Consider the following 18,613-nt stretch of genomic DNA (forward strand, 5'->3'; position numbering starts at 1 on the left):
CGCTGTGAGTGTGTATTTATAGGTACAGGGGCGGCACTGTGCTATTACACAGGTGCCCCTGGCGATTCGCATCTGAGGAACACGTGGCCATTATGCGGAATTTTGGGGTTTGTTCCACGTCCCATGCACGCCTGGATTGTCGGGTGGTCGTTCCTACTTCTCCGGATTTCATGTGGAGGAATGAGCATTGAAAACGGACTTAATGGTTGTCTCTATATCTTCTGCTGACAAGGACGCAGAGAAGACATTCCACAGTTTCAATAGAATGCATATGACTTGGAGAGATAGAGTTTGAGATAGAAAGCATAGAGAGGTTAGGGTCCAATCACATTCACTTAGTTCAAAAGATTCAACACGAAGACATAGCTATAAGTGAATGTTCTAGAGGACAGAACACTAGTATATATATATATAATCAACATAGTGAAGATAATCATGAAAATATGTTGAGGTCGAAGCCAAACCAAATGTGAAGACATTGCAAGGTAACGCCATGAGTGAAACACTTCAAAATAGAACGTTTGGTGGTGGCGTTACCCACCGTATAGGAAGTATTAGACCCAGACACGGCGCACAATTATCGTGGCGCTCCGAAGTCAAATTCCACATTAATGTATTCACACTTAGAATGTATGTCTTCATTGATTGAAGATATACTTTACTTCGTGTGTTGCACATCTAAGTCATCAATATGCATAAGGGTTAGGATGTGTGCTTGATCACAGGACATTTGAGGATTCCAGGATATTTAGCTCACTCCGTAACTTGCAAAACCTCTTCTCATCCAAGGGCTTGGTGAAGATATCTGCCAATTGCTCTTCAGTGTTGACGTGTATGATATCAATGTCTTCCTTCACAACATGATCTCTAAGAAAGTGATGACGAATTTCAATGTGCTTTGTCTTCGAGTGCTGAATTGGGTTGTTGGCAATCTTGATGGCGCTTTCGTTGTCGCAGTAAAGTGGCACTTGCTTCAGATGAATGCCATAGTCCTTGAGTGTTTGCTTCATCCACATAAGCTGAGCGCAGCAAGTTCCAGCAGCAATGTATTCTGATTCAGCAGTGGAGAGAGATACACAGTTCTACTTCTTTGAAGACCAACATACAAGTGATCGTCCCAGAAAGTGACATGTGCCTGATGTAGACTTGCGATCATCTTTTTCACCAGCATAATCAGCATCCGAGAATCCAACCAGATCAAACTCTGAGCCCTTTGGATACCATAATCGTAGAGTTGGGGTGTGAGCCAAATATCGAAGAATTCGCTTCACAGCTAAGTGATGCGACTCCTTTGGTGCCGCTTGAAATCGAGCACACATGCAAACACTAAGCATAATATCTGGCCTGGATGCACATAGATAAAGTAAAGAACCAATCATGGAGCGGTGTACCTTTTGATCGAACTCTTTACCATTGTCGTCAGGACCCAGATGATGTTTGGCTGGCATTGGTGTTGTGAAGCCTTTGCAGTCTTGCATACCGAACTTCTTCAGGCAATCTTTGAGATACTTCTCTTGAGATATGAAGATACCATTGCGTTGTTGTCGTATTTGAAGACCGAGGAAGAACTTCTGCTCCCCCATCATGGACATCTGATATTGCTCTTGCATCATATATCCAAACTCTTCATTGTACTTCTGATTGGTGCAGCCGAAGATAATGCCATCCACATATATTTGGCACACAAACAGTTCACCATCATATGTCTTCGTGAAAAGAGTGGGATCTATGGAACCAGGTATGAAGCCTTTGCTCTTCAGGAAGTATTTGAGTGTGTCATACCAGGCCCGAGGGGCTTGTTTGAGGCCATACAGTGCCTTGTTGAGCTTGTATACCATGTCAGGATGTTTTGGATCTTCAAAGCCAGGCGGCTGTGCAACATACACTTCTTCTTCAATCTTGCCATTGAGAAAGGCACTCTTCACATCCATTTGATATAGAAGTATGTTATGATGATTTGCATAGGCCAGCAGTATGCGTATGGCTTCAAGTCTAGCCACAGGAGCAAATGTTTCATCGAAGTCAATGCCTTCCACTTGAGTATATCCTTGAGCAACGAGACGAGCTTTGTTTCTGACAACTTGACCATGCTCATCTTGCTTGTTGCGGTATATCCATTTGGTGCCTATTATATTGTGCTTCCGTGGATCGGGACGCTTAACCAGTTCCCATACATTATTTAGCTCAAACTGTTGAAGCTCTTCTTACATAGCTTGAATCCATTCAGGTTCCATGAAGGCTTCTTCAACTTTCTTGGGTTCTGTTATTGAGACGAATGCGAAGTGCCCACAGAAATTTGCTAGCTGAGTTGCCCTTGAACGAGTGAGTGGGCCAGGTGCATTAATGCTATCAATTATTCTTTCAATCTGCACTTCATTGGCAACGCGAGGATGTATAGGGAGAAGACTTTGCTCTTGCTCTTCATTGTCGTTGTTGGAAGGAATGTCTTCAGGCTGAGCATTGTCTTCATGTTGATCAGGTGCTGAGTTCTTCTTCAGGATGAGCTTCAGAAGGTATAATTTCTCCAGTTCCCATTAGCTTGATTGATTCACTGGATGGAACTTCATCTAGCACATTTGGCAGCTGCTCTCTTTATGAACCGTTGGTCTCATCGAACCGCACATCCACTGTTTCAACCACTTTGTAATGAAAGAGATTGAAGACTCTGTAGGAGTGCGAATCCTTTCCATATCCAAGCATAAAACCCTCATGTGCTTTTGGTGCAAATTTTAAGGTGTGATGTGGGTCCTTGATCCAGCACCTTGCGCCAAATACTCTGAAGTAACTGACATTTGGCTTCTTGCCAGTAAGGAGCTCATAAGATGTCTTGTTCAGTAGCTTGTGAAGATAAACACGATTGATTGTATGGCATGCAGTATCAATGGCTTCGGGCCAGAATTTTCTTGGGGTATTATATTCATCTAGCATCGTTCTGGCCATCTCAATTAGTGTTCTGTTCTTGCGTTCGACGACGCCATTCTGCTGTGACGTGTACGGGGCTGAGAATTCATGTGTGATGCCCAAGGTATCAAGATATGTATCAAGGCCAGTGTTCTTGAATTCAGTGCCATTGTCACTTCTGATTTGCTTTATCTTGGCGCCAAAATTGTTCATAGCTCGATTGGCGAAGCGTCTGAAGACATCCTGCACTTCAGCTTGTAAAGGATTATGTGCACCCAAGTATATCTAGAATAATCATCAAAAATAACGAAGCCATAGAGGCAAGCGGTAGTAGTTAGAGTTGAGTAATGAGTGGGACCGAAAAGATCCATGTAGTTCGAAGGGTCGAGTAGTGGTCATGATTGTCTTCGAGGGATGTTTGGCCCTTCTTTATCTTCCCTGCTTCACAGGCACCGCATAAGTGGTCTTTCTTGAACTTGACGCCCTCGATGCCTATGACATGCTTCTTCTTCGCAAGGGTGTGGAGGTTCCTCATACCAGCATGTCCAAGCCTCCGATGCCAGAGCCAGCATTCTGAAGCCTTTGCTAGAAGACATACTGCAAGTTGTGGCCCTGCTGAGAAATCTACCACGTACAAATCATCTTTTCGATACCCTTCAAACACTATAGACTTGTTAGATTCCATTAGTACAAGGCAACAATATTTTCCAAATATTACGATCATGTTCAAATCGCAAAGCATTGAGACAGACATTAAGTTGAAGCCAAGGGATTCAACAAGCATGACTTGATCCATGTGTTGATCCCTTGAGATTGCAACTCTACCTAGACCCAATACCTTACTTTTACCAGTGTCAGCAAATGTGATGTGGCTCTTGTCGGATGGACGTAAGGTTGAGTCCATAAGGAGGCTTCTTTTGCCAGTCATGTGATTTGTACACCCACTGTCAATAATCCATTCTGAAGACGCTGGTGTCATACCCTACAGTGCAGTTAGGGGGATAGGCTTCACCAAGAGCATTGTGAAGCAAAAACATTTGACGAACCAGTGGGTTATGAAAGCTTAGATCCAGGTTAGGACTAATAGGGAGAGTAGCAAGCGATTCAGGTACGAAGTACATAGTAAGACCATTTGGGAATTTGATCTTGCGCCCTACAAGATGTTTAATATCCCCAGCAATAGCGTCAGACAATTTTGGTTTTCTGCTGGAGACCTTTCCCTGCAAAAGAGAGTTAAGCATTCTTAGCCACCCACATCAAGGGCGGCTTAGAAGCAATAAGTCTAAGTGCAGCATCTGAGAATTTTGGCTTTGAAGCCTGAGCAAACAGTCTTGCAGGCGGACAATAGTACTCATAAGAATAAGCGGTGGTTTTATGAACATGGTGGTTTGATGAACCGCTCTCATATTCATATGCCTGAGTATGGTTTCCCTGCAAAACATTTGCGTTAGTGTGACTCAGGTGAGTCCTCTGTCTGTATGAAGCCTTTGGACCGTATGAAGCCTTGGGTCTGAGGTTTTTCTTCTTCACGTGAGGTGTCATGATGACATTCATAGGAAAACTCTCCAGACACCTTTTCGGAACCCAGATCTTCTTCATAGGCGGTCCATTCCTGCAGTTAGTACCAATGTACGTGGCAAACACTTCACCATTCTGATTCTTAAACAGTATATAGTTTGCATCAAAGGATTCATCAATGATAATGGGGTTAGCACAAGTGAAGCCAGATAGATTGGATGTATCTGCTGAAGGTTCCTTTGCAGCAACCCACATGGTTTTGGGGTACTGCTCAGGTTTCAAGTAAGAGCCATCTGCATTCATTTTCCTTACGAACCCTACACCCTCTTTCCTAGGGTTTCGGTTCAGAATCTGCTTTTTTAGGACATCACATAGCGTCTGATGCCCTTTAAGACTTTTGTACATCCCTGTTTCAAGCAATGTCTTCAACCTAGCATTCTCATCAGCAATAGCGGTGGTATCCTCAGCAGAGGGGTTAGTTACCACATCAACAGTTGAAGATATTGCAACAGCAGTAGCAGTAGAACATTCAGCAACAGAAGTAGCATTATCACGCTCAATGCATTTAAGACATGGTGGTTCAAATCCTTCCTGAGCGGGACTGATCTGTTTGGCCCGAAGTGACTCGTTTTCTGTTTGAAGATCTTCATGAACCGCTCTCAATTTCTCAAGATCTTGCTTCCTTTGAAGATAATCATAGGAAAGCTTTTCATGAGTTGTTGAGAGAGTTTCATGACGACTTTCAAGTTCCTGATACTTAACGTGAAGATTTTTTATGTCTTCAATTAAGGATTCAGATCGAGTCATTTCAGCACCTAACAGATCATCGCTTCTGTCTAACAGTTTTTGAATATGTTCCATAGCTTTCTGTTGTTCAGTTGCAATTTTAGCAAGTGTTTTGTAGCTAGGTTTTGAACCACAATCAGAGTCATCATCACTAGATGTTTGATAGTGAGTAGTGCGTGTGTTTACCTTGGCACCGCGTGCCATGAAGCAGTAGGTAGAAGCGGAGTAGTCCTTGTCATTTGCATCAGTGTTGGTGATGAAGTCATTGTCTTCAGTGTTGAAGATGGACTTGGCAACGTATGCTGTAGCCAGACTTGCGACGCCTGAGTCGGATTCCTCCTCAGACTCAACCTCCGCCTCCTCAGAAGCAGACTCCTCCTCTGAATCCATTTCCTTGCCAACAAACGCATGTGCCTTGCCAGATGAGCTCTTCTTGTGTGATGAAGACTTTGAGGAAGACTTGGAAGAAGACTTTGAGTATTTCTTCTTCTTCTTCTTGTCGTTAAAGTCATATTCCTTGCTCTTCTTCTTCTTTTTGTTCTCATTGTCCCACTGTGGACACTCAGAGATGATGTGGCCAAGTTTCTTGCACTTGTGACATGTTTTCTTCTTGTAGTCATGAGCAGGAGCTTCATCATTCCTTGAACTTGATCGGGAAGACTTTCTGAAGCCTTTCTTCTTGGTGAATTTTTGGAACTTCTTGACAAGCATAGCAAGTTCCCTTCCAATGTCTTCAGGATCATCAGAACTGCTGTCAGATTCTTCTTCAGATGAGGAGACAGCTTTTGCCTTCAAGGCACGAGTTCGCCCATAGTTTGGACCGTAGATATCTCTTTTCTCCGAAAGCTAAAACTCATATGTGTTGAGCCTCTCAAGTATGTCATACGGATCGAGTGTCTTGAAATCAGGACGTTCTTGAATCATCAGGGCCAGGATGTCAAACGAACTATCAAGTGATTTCAGCAGCGTCTTGACGACTTCATGTTTGGTAATCTCAGTGGCGCCGAGGGCTTGAAGCTCATTTGTGATGTCAGTGAGTCGGTCAAATGTGTGTTGGACATTCTCATTGTCATTTCACTTGAAGCGGTTGAAGAGGTTGCGAAGGACACTGATTCTTTGATCTCTCTGGGTTGAGATGCCTTCATTGACCTTGGAGAGCCAGTCCCAGACCAGCTTGGATGTCTTCAAAGCACTCACACGGCCATACTGTCCTTTGGTCAGATGACCACAGATGATATTCTTGGCAGTAGAGTCCAGTTGAACGAATTTCTTGACATCAGCAGCAGTGACACCTTCTCCAGCCTTGGGAATGCTGTTCTCGACGACATACCATAGGTCGATGTCAATGGCTTCAAGATGCCTGCGCATCTTATTCTTCCAGTAGGTATATTCAGTTCCATCGAAGATGGGGCACGCAGCGGAGACTTTAATTATCCCTGCAATCGACATAGCTAAAACTCCAGGTGGTTAAACCGAATCACATAGAACAAGGGAGCACCTTGCTCTAATACCAATTGAAAGTGCGTTATATCGACTAGAGGGGGGGTGAATAGGCGATTTTTATGAAAGTCTTCAGAACATAGAAGTTTTGAAGACAAACGATAAAATTAAACCTATTACCATGCAGCGGAAGGTAGACTACACTTGGCAAACCATAGTCAAGTCTTCAATGAAGTGAAAGCACAAAGACTAATAGCAGCTAGGTAGTAAGGATCAGGTAGGAAGATATTGTGAAGCCAAACAGAACACGCAGTCACTCAGTGAAGACAAATGATAGTGCAAACATACAATGACTTCACAAGGAGTAACAGTAAGTAAAGGGAAGTGAAGATGAAACCAGTGACTCGTTGAAGACAATGATTTGTTGGACCAGTTCCAGTTGCTGTGACAACTGTACGTCTGGTTGGAGCGGCTAGGTATTTAAACCTTAGGACACACAGTCCCGGACACCCAGTCCTGAACACGCAGCTCAGGACACCCAGTCCTCACCGTATTCTCCTTAAGCTAAGGTCACATAGACCTCGCCCAATCACTCTGGTAAGTCTTCAAGGTAGACTCCCAAACCTTCACAGACTTCGTTCACCGGCAATCCACAATGTCTCTTGGATGCTCAGAATGCGACGCCTAACCAGCTGGAGGATGCACAGTCCTCAAGTGTAATAAGTCTTCAGATCACACAGACAAGAAGACTTAAGTGATGCCCAATTCTCTCTGGCTCTGGTGGTTAGGGCTTTATCCTCGCAAGGAATTCTCTCTCAAAGGCTTCGAGGTGGGTTGCTCTCAAACAACAAAAGCCGTACTTTCAATCTGAGCAGCCAACCGTTTATGGTTGTAGGGGGTGGGCTATTTATAGCCACTTGGCAACCCGACCTGATTTGTCCGAAATGACCCTGGGTCACTAAGGAACTGACACGTATTCCAACAGTCAGATTTCAAACTCACACGACAACTTTACTTGGGCTACAAGCAAAGCTGACTTGTCCGACTCTGGACAAGATTCGCTCTCATAGTCTTCACTCGAAGACATAGGTTTTTGGTTTAGGCATCACTTCAGTCATTCTGACTGGTTCTCTTGGACCCCACTTAACAGTACGGTGGTTCCTATGACTCAACACAAAAGAAAAAGAACTACGAAAGATCTAAGTCTTCGAGCTCCATAGGCTTCATATAGTGTCTTCTCTTGTCATAGTCTTCAATGTGAATATCTTCATATACCACCTTTGACTTCAATGTCTTCATACATTTTTAGGGGTCATCTCTGTAGTAAAACCGAATCAATGAGGGACTTCTACCTGTGTTATCCTACAATTCTCACAAACACATTAGTCCCTCAACTAGGTTTGTCGTCAATACTCCAAAACCAACTAAGGGTGGCACTAGATGCACTTACAGCCATGATGGTCTCTTTTCGGCGGAGTCTGGGAAGAGAACACGGTCTTGAGTTATGCCTGATCGTAGGTTGTTCTAGGATCACTTCTTGATCATAGTTCCTCGACCGTGCCTTTGCCTTCTCTTCTCGCTCTCCTTTGCGTATGTTAGCCACCAAATATGCTAGTCGCTTGCTGCAGCTCCACATCATACCTTTTACCCTTCCTATAAGCTTAAATAGTCTTGATCGTGAGGGTGTGAGATTGCTGAGTCCCCGTGACTCACAGATTACTTCAAAACCAGATGCAGGGACCAATGATACCACTCTAGGAGATTCAACTGAGCTCAAGTGGGAGTTTGATGATGACTCAGGACGATACTACGTTTCCTTTCCAGACGATCAGTAGTGGTGCCCAGTTGGGGCGATCGGGGACTTTGTCGCATTTGTGGTTGGTCTTTATTTTGGTTCCGTAGTCGGACCTTGAGTGTATCTGGATGAATGTAATGATATTTATGCTATTTGTGTGACATGGCGAGTGTAAGCCAACTATGTATCTCTTTCCTTATTATTACATGGGTTGTTGTGAAGATTACCTCACTTGCGACATTGCTTACAATGTGGTTATGCCTCTAAGTCGTGCTTTGACACGTGGGTGATATAGCCGCATCGTGGGCGTTACAGCGGCGCCCCCACAACGGGCTGTCGGACGGCCTGCAGGCGGTGGGCCCTACCTGTTCGTGAGAAGCCAGCAGACATCAGGCCCTGACCAGTCGGTGCAGGGGAGGCCGACTCCTAGTAGGCAGCTCTCCCCTCCCTCGAAGTCCATGCGTCATTAACAAGAAGAGACGGGGAATGGCTACAGTAAGCGCCCGCCAAGCGGCGACACTATAGCTATGCTCCCCCCGACAAAGCACACATCATCAGTGGCGCTACTATAGTGCTAAGCGGCCAGCAGGACCCGCAAGCGGCGGGCAGAGCCTGTCGGCTAAGTACGAGATAGTCAACGGGACCCACTAGGCGGCAGGACCCAGCGGCCGGCGGAGAAGCCGACCACAAGAGACACTGACGGCTGGGACCTACACCCAGCCGGATTACCATTGTACCCCTAGGGGTAGGCCTGTATAAACCTCCGAGGGAACCCATGCAAAGGGTTTCAACTTTTTAGATAACACACACATAGAGAGACGAGTAGAGCTAGCCTTTCCCTTCTTCCTCCTCTAGCCAAATAGCTCAAGGAGCAAGCTTGTAGCTACTTGTTGAGATAGTGATCATGCGGAGACCCCGCAGAGCAAGACTAGGGGTTTTATCTCCTAGGAGAGCCCCGAACCTAGTTAGATGCGTCGGCGTACCTATCTACGCCTTATCCCTCTTCCAGGCACCGGCGATGTATTACTCTCCCCCAACATGATAAGCCATCCTTTGGCATATGTTGCATGACACCCCCGACACTAATACTGCTTTATCTGTTCTCTTACCTGATGAAATTGATCTGATGAAATTAATGTCATATTCTTCACTGATGGAGTATATGAGTTCATAAGTTGCACTAATTCATCTGCAGGATGATCAACCCAAAGACACTGAGTGGGTCCTCGACAGTGGATGTACAAATCACATGACTGGTGACGAGAACTTATTGATGGACGCCGCTTTAACTCCATCGCATATGAAGCATATCACCTACGCTGACAAAGGCAAAAGCAAGTTATTGGGTCTAGGTAAGGTTGCAATATCAAAGGATCGTCACATGGATAAAGTCATGCATGTCTAGTCCTTAGGGTTCAACCTCATGTATGTCTCAATGCTTTGTGATCTTGATATGGTTGTTATCTTTGGCAAGTATCGTTTTGTTGTGATCATGGAAGCTGGCAATTCCAATGTCTTCAAAGGATTTAGGAGAGGAGATTTGTATATTGTTGATTTCTCCACAGGACCACACATTGCTACATGTCTACTTGCAAAAGCTTCAGAAGCCTGGCTATGGCATCGACGACTTGGTCATGCTGGCATGAGGAACTTGCACACGCTCGCGAACAAGCATGTCATTGGCATTGAGGGTGTCAAATTCCTCAAGGACGATATGTGTGGAGCTTGTGAAGCTGGAAAGATGACCAAGGCTAAGCATTCCTCAAAGACCATCATGACTACCACTCGTCCATTTGAATTGCTTCACATGGATCTCTTTGGCCCTACTCATTATGCCACATTTACTAATGTTGCGTCTTTATATGGCTTTGTCATTGTTGATGACTATTCTCGTTATACATGGGTGCATATCATCACTTACAAAACTGAACTGCAGGAAGTCTTCAAATGATTTTCCTCGAGGGCTTCAACCAACTTTGGTGTGACGATCAAACACATCAGAAGTGACAATTGAACCGAAGAACACTGGTCTTCATGATTATCTTGATGAACTTGGTATTACTCATAGTTTATCTTCTCCTTATACTCCCCAGCAGAATGGTCTCGTGGAGCGCAAGAACAGGACTCTTGTTGAGATGGCTCGCACTATGCTTGATGAGTACAAGACGCCTCCTCGCTTCTAGCATGAGGCAATTGATACTGCGTGCCACATCATCAATAGGGTATATATTCACAAACTCTTCAAAAAGACCTCATATGAACTCCTCACTAACAAGAAACCCAATGTGAGTTATTTCAAAGTCTTTGGTGCTAAATGTTGGATTAGAGATCCTCATCACAATTCTAAATTTGCACCGAAAGCACATGAAGGTTTTATGCTTGGTTATGGAAAGGACTCGCACACCTACAGAGTCTTCAACACCTATCACCACAAGGTTGTTGAAACTGTTTATGTGCGGTTTGATGAAACTAATGGCTCGCAAAGAGAGCACCTACCTCCTATGCTAGATGAAATACCACCTGAGGAATCCATCAAGTTCAAGGCTACTGAGGATGTCATTCCTACCAAAGAATCTGCTGAAGAAGTCATTCCAGAACGTGAAGAACATCAAGCTGGTGCACCTGAAGAAAATGCTGATCAAATTCCTCGTCGTCAACCAGCTCATCATCGTGTTGCTAATGAAGTGCAGATTGAGAGAATCATCAACGACATCAAAGCACCAGGTCCTCTCACACACTCAAAAGCTTCACATTTGTCTAACTTTTATGGGAACTTTGCTTCCGTCTCTATCACAGAGCGCACTAAGGTAGATGAAGCATTTCTGGAGCCTGAGTGTATTCAAGCTATGCAAGAAGAATTACGTCAGTTCGGGCTCAACAATGTCTGGTAACTTGCCAAGCGACTAGACCCTCGCAAGCACAATATCATCGGCACAAAGTGGATCTACCGCAACAAGCAAGACGAAAATGGTCTTGTGGTGAGGAATAAGGCACGGCTTGTAGCTCAAGGCTACACGCAGGTTGAAGGAATTGATTACGATGAAACTTTTGCACCTGTTGCTAGACTTGAGGCTATTCGCATATTACTTGGTTATGCTAACCATCACAATATCATCTTATATCAAATGGATGTGAAAAGTGCATCCCTCAATGGTAAGCTTGAGGAAGAAGTATATGTTTCTCAACCCCCAGGTTTTGAAGATCCAAAACATCCTGACAAAGTCTTTGGACTCAATAAGGCCCTCTATGGCCTCAAGCAAGCCTCTCGAGCGTGGTATGATACTTTGAAGGAATTCCTCATGAAGAAAGGCTTCAAACCCGGTTCACTTGACCCAACTCTTTTCACCAAAGCTTATGATGATGAATTATTCGTGTGCCAAATATATGTTGATGATATCATCTTTGGCTGTACTGACCAATATTACAGTGATGAATTTGCCTATATGATGAGTGAAAAATATCAAATGTCTATGATGGGAGAATTGACATTCTTCTTAGGTCTTCAGATACGTCAACAACAAAACGACATCTTCATATCTCAGGAGAAATACCTCAAGGATGTATTGAGGAAATTCTGCATGCAAGATTGCAAAGGAGTCAAAATCCCTATGCCCACAAATGGCCATCTATGCACTGATGAAAATTGTATTGACTTTGATCAAAAGGTATACCACTCCATGATTGGCTCTTTATTGTATATATGTGCATCTAGGCCAGATATTATGCTTAGTGTTTGCATGTGTGACTGTTTTGAAGCTACACCAAAGCAATCACACCATAAGGCTGTCAAGCATATTCTACGATATCTAGCTCACACTCCAACACTTGGATTATGGTATCCCAAGGGCTCGACTTTTGATCTCATTGGATAGTCAGACTCTGATTATGCTGGTGATCATGTGGACCGCAAGTCAACATCAGGCACATGCCATTTCCTTGGATGCTCCTTGGTATGTTGGTCCTTGAAGAAGCAGAACTGCATATCACTCTCTACTGCTCAAGCTGAATACAGTGCTACTGGTTCGTGTTGTGCTCAATTTCTATGGATGAAGCAAACCCTCAAGGACTACGGCATCAATGTGAAGAATGTGCCACTCTATTGTGACAATGATAGTGCCATCAAGATTGCTCATAACCTAGTTCAACATTCAAAGACAAAGCACTAGTCTTCACTCTTTCCGATTGTGTTCTTCATTGGCTATATATTTATTTGAGTTTTTAGTCCTCTACAACATTCACTTATTGCTATTTCTTCAAGTTCACTTTTCTTCTAAGTGAATGTGATCGGACCCTTCCCCCTCTATGTTATACTCAACCAAGTCTGTTCACGAATTCTTCATGTGCGTTCTATTTGAAACCCGTTCAAAATCTTGTCTGTGTCCCTGTCAGCTGAAGAATTTGCGAACGAAACATTAAAATTTTCTTATCTAAATTTTCTGCTTTTTGCCGCCTAAACCGTTCCACATCGCCAGATAAAAATTATCTATTCACCCATGATCTCACACGATCGCCACCGCTCTGTACGTGGGTGACACATGTCGCTAGGATGAGAAGGGTGAGGGGAACCTTTGTCCATTTTCCTCAGGCGAGCGGTTTTTCACCTCGGCTATATATACCCCTCACCCTCCTAAGACTGTTTTTACTCCGCTCGACCTCACTCCCTCGCTCAAGCTCTCAAAACCTAGTGCCGCTGCTACTTCCATCATCGCCGGTGAGGAAGAGCTTCGCTGCCTCGACCTCATCGACATCGTACTCGTGCCGGCCGCAGATTTCTTCACTCGGTGCCACCGTAGCTGTCTTCCTCTGCCAAGTTAGGGCGTTGAAGATCTGGACAGACGAACTTCCAATCTACTATGCCTAGTTTGTCGTGTTCTTCGACAAGGGTAATTAAAAGTTACTTTTACTGCCCTTGTTGATTCTTATGATTCCTACAAAATCTTCAAAAGGTGTTTATTCTTCAATATTCACACTCTAAACACCTCACACGAACATTTGTTCTTGATCTATTTATCTAAGCAACATTTTTCTTCAAGATTCCTCAATTGTGTGGATTTTCAATATATACAACTTTGGAACCTAAGTCAAAGAACACTTAGTGAAATTCCTCAAGACACATCTGGTCAAATTCCTCAAACTTGTTCTTTTTGCAAAAACTTCTAAGAACGCATATGACCTCTCCAAATTCTTTGCACCTATACTCTGTTCACATGTACACATGTCCGCTGCTGAATCACTAGGTTCTCATCAACTTAACTCATTTGCAGCGTTCCTTGAAGACAGGTTGCATACCTCGTTAGAGAACTCATTTTTTCAAAATCCTCAGCTGAAGAAAATGGCTGATGGCAAGAAACCTCAGAAGGGAGGGAAGAAACTGGAAGTCAACATTGCTTTTGAAATCCCTGAAGATATATCTATGCTGGATACTGCACACCCCCTCAAGAAACAAAGAATGAGCGCAAAGTGCGCATTCAGAAGACTGAGAGGAGATGGGCCGGAGAATGGAGGGAATATCGCTATGTCACTCCCAAGTACATGAAGATATTCACTGTACATCCTCCATGCCCAAGACCTCCATTGGCACCAGGCCAAGAAGCTGATCCCTCCCGCATCAGAAGAGGTGAGTAATTTCCTACCGAATGGGCCAAGCGTCAAGCTAAACTGGCCAAAATGGCAAAAGAGGCAGTGAAGAAATTCAATGAAGATTCTGCTACTGCCACTGCTGAGGCCTCTGCAAGCAAGCCCAAGAAGGCTATCCCAATAAGCCCGTGCACAAGCCCAATGCCTCTGCTTCAATGCCCTCACGGCCGAGAACCTAAACAATGCCCTCACGACTCAGTTCTGCAAAGCCCTCACAGCAAATTCCTCATGATGCTCCAGCTCCGCCAAAGTCCTCAGCTCCTCCGGCAAAGTCCTCAACACCTGCCCATCTCGCCTCATGTCAAAGGACCAAAGGCATCTCAATTGCCTCAGGATCCTCTACAAGTTCTTCAGCTCCTCCACAATCCTCAACCGGCCCCAATCTGTTGTAGACTAAGGCCACTGCTAGACGAGGTACTAGACCAAGTCCTCATAAGAAGTAGGTTCCATTTCATGTACTGTCCAGTGATGACGAAGTTGATGATGAAGAACTTGTAGAAATCATCAGAGACAGACAACAAAGGGCCGCTAGAGCCAAAGGCACAAATGTGCCATTGATGTTGGATCCAAAGTTGATCCTTGACTTCATTGATCTCTGGCACAAGGACCCCAACACACCTGTGCCTGACTTCAAGCTCACTCCTGGCCAAAGTCACATGCTAACCACCTTCATTAGCGAGAAAAAATGGAAGTTTGAGAAGGCCAGGCAACTGAAGAAAGCTCAATACAAAAAGGAGCGCTTTCTGAAGAAGAACGTTGTCAATATGACAACTGATGAACTTGTTGATATAAAAACTGAGATCAAAGGACTTAGTGATGAATTCAACATCTACCGTACAGATTGGCTTGGAGCCAAAGTCAGATTTGTGAAGTTGGTTGAGAAATTCACTTCAAATGATGTTGCATCATTACAACACGAATCTCCTCAGGGTGAAGCATCTGCTCAGCCCACTGAAGAACATGTCAGCACCGCTGATGAAAATCAGGCTGCTAACGAAACTGCGAGTACCAGGGCTGATGAAGCTATTCCAGCCGCTAATGACATTGCTAGGGCAACCACTAGTGTTGCGCATGAAGAACAAGCCAGGCCAGGTGAAGCATCAAACGTTGTGCCTGAAGAAACTGAACCAGTCAGGGCATCTACATCAGTTGTGCCTGATGAAATTGAACCAATTTCCTCTACTCCTCCTACACCAACGCCTAGTCCAGATCTTCCTTCTGCATCAGAAGTGAAGAAAACCAAAGATGCGGAGAAAGCAGCTGTGAAGAAGAGGAAAGCATCCGCCACCTTAGAGTCTTCAGCACTAAAAAGACAAAGACTCTGACAAGTTCTTTTGAGAATCCAATTGATGCTATTTCAGTTTCGAGCATGCCAAGGAGCTTGTACCCTTTGGTGAAGATTATGAAATTCCCAATGAATCTGATGAAGAAGGTCCTTCTGTTGCTTCGACATAGCAGTTGGACGAAGAAGTTGAAGAGGATAACATCCCATCAACTCCACTGGTATCCTCGCCCATGCCTCAGTTCACTGCTGAAGAGGCAGGCATTGAAGAATTAAATGATGAATAAGATGACGTGGACATTGGGTGCTCCACTCCGGTTCTGAATGATGTCTATTGGGATAGTCAGCACCCCAACTCACCACTATTCATCCCACTGCAATAGATTACTCAGTCCCCTGTCCATACTGAAGAAATTCAAATGGGCCCTGACAAACCTCAAGTCACACCTTCCATTCATGAAGAAATTCCAGCCACTAGTGCTGATGCTCATGTTGCTGAAGAGATGAAGACCTAGGCTGCTACTGAAGCAGAAACTAAAATTCCTCAGCCTGTGGTTCCTGAGATTCTGATTCCTGAAACTGTGAAGGCATTGACTGATACTCCTCATCCCAAGCCGAAGAATCCCTTCTCCAAAAGGCAAAAATTCAATTTTGATGACTTCTTTCACAAGCATGTGTTCTTCACTGATTACACTCCATATGACTCTGCTCATCTTCGAAGGAAGCGTTTCTGGACAGCCAGCCAAGCCAACTTCTTCACTGCTTTTTGATAAGGACATGATCTTTGACCATGAGCACATTCCTCATGTTGAATGGAATCACTGCCTTGCTTCACCCCAGTCCTCAGTGTTCTTCATGACGCTAGGCTGCTAAACTTCTGCACCAACATCGTAGACTAGAATGAATAACTAATTCTTCAGTTCTACGCCCCACTGCACATCATCCGCAATGCTGAAGATGTGAATTCATGGGTGTTGGATTGGATGACAGAGAATTCTCACTTCAAAGCATCGGCCCCTGAATTGCTTCATGCCCTGCCTATCAGTCCTCATCTAGGAGGTGCACAGCTCATCTACCATGAACCTGAGCTATCTGATCATTACATGCAAGTTTTTATGAAACCTCTAAAGCCTGGTCAAGCCCCAAGAACCAAATTCCTTGTGAAGGAATTGCTATATGTGCCGAGAACTGTCTTGTCACACCCTGATTTTCATGACACAACACTTAAGAAAATAGATCATGATAAAATGTGGTTTTACAAAAACTTTTGAGTGTTTTGGACTTTGCTTGATTGGATTTTTGTTTGTTGTCTGCAAGTGCTCTAAAAATCAAATAAATCCTCTAACTCGTATACTTCACCTCCTTGATCCAATATTTGCCCAATGATCATGCCATGTGTATAGGACAAAATAGAATTCTATTACAAAAATAATTTGTCCAAAAAGTATTTACTAAATTAGGTTTTCCAAAACCCCCTAAATTGAGACTTGAACTACAAGTACTTAATGAAGGGTGTGAAAAATCATTCAAAAATTATTTTTGACTCCTATTAGATATAGGACTCCCATAAACCACAAAATTATTATTTCAAAAGTTGTTTTCCTATTTTATTTAAACGCTTTTTTCAAGGCCAGAAATGGTCTTTAATAGGTTAAAATTATTTTAATGTTTCAAACATATTTAAGAAAATTTAGGGAAACTCATAGGACATATATTGTCCATATATAGGAGTTTGAACATAGGGTCATGTTCAAAATATTGATCAAATCCCCCAAAAATCCTTTCCGGATATTTCAAGCTTTTGAAATATTTACAAAGGAATTATTCTCCATTAAATACAGGAAAATTCTAGCATGTCAAAAATGACCTACTTGAGGACCCTACAAAGTCTCATGTCATGGAGAACAATGTAGCCCCACCAAACCCTCTCAAAACCATTTCTGTCCTTTTATAAGTTTGAACAACTTTGCACTAACAAACATGTGCAAATGATCTCAAAATTTGTACACCTGCTCAGATGGTCTACTAATTCAACTAGGCCATGTGGCACAAGTTGGAGAATAGTATAACTTGATCAAAGTGCCTCAAAACCCTTTCTGTCCAGAACCAAATTTGAGCAACTCTACATTGCCAAGTTTCTCATTTTGATCTCAAATTTTGTGGACATGCTCAGACTCCCAAATGATGACACTACAACAAAATGGTGCATCAAGGAGAACAAGATAGCATGATAAAATCTAACCAAAACTATTTCTGCCATTTCTATGGTTTACAAAAGTTGCATTGGCCACTTTCTCCATTTGGCCTAAAAATTGGTGGTCACTACTATTATGCGATGCCACTGACTCCTGGTAAATATTATGGGAAGGAGAATGCATTTTCTTGTTGAGGAGGACATGGCTACCACAGTTACACCCATATCCCCTGCTGTTCTACCTGTTGGAATAGTTGTTAGAGCTCAGATACGCCAATTAAATTATCAGGTACTTTCATTTCTTGGTAATGTTTCTAGTGTTCATGAGAATATGATGCTGCCTAACATAGTCACATTTGTGTTGCTTGCAATTGAAGGGCCTAGCACGGACAAGAAGGTTGATCATTGGAGGATGGTCAACCACAGAGATGAAGGTGTGTGCGAAGAGAACAAGAACGGAGGTTCAAGTGGAGATTTTCGAACTTTGAAGCCACCATGATGACATACAAGAAGATGGACGAAATATACAAGATGGCCTTTCATAAATTTCGTGCATAGCTTATTATTGGTGTTGCGCCACCTTATTTTGGGCCAGACCCATGTAATCTATTTTTGGAGTCCATATTGTATGGGAAATGACTTAGGAGGTGTTTTTGTCCCACCTTGCCAAGGGTGGACAAAATCCCCTCTATTTTCCCTATAAATATAGCCCTTAAGGCATTGTTTAGACTTGGGTTTTATTTAGTTAAAAGTTAGCCATAACTGCATCTTCGTGTACTTCGTTTGTGTCCAACGACCAGACCAAGACCTCTTATGAAACCGCACTTTTATCAATACATCATCCATACTCGCAATATTCAGATTGCTTAATCATATTCTTTCTTGTTCTTCGATTGCTTGTAGGAATAGACCTTCGTGGTCAGGTTGATCATGCTCCAGCGTGGTCAATAACCTCTCGGAGTTGGTCTAGCGATTGCTAAGGCACAATGTCGTGCATGTTTGTAGTCGGATCGTCAAAGTCGTCTCCACCAAATCGATAGTTATCATCTCATCGCAAGAT

Source organism: Triticum urartu, chromosome 6A (assembly GCF_056163025.1).
Source record: "Triticum urartu cultivar PI428250 chromosome 6A, HENAU_Tu73, whole genome shotgun sequence".
NCBI lineage: Eukaryota > Viridiplantae > Streptophyta > Magnoliopsida > Poales > Poaceae > Triticum > Triticum urartu.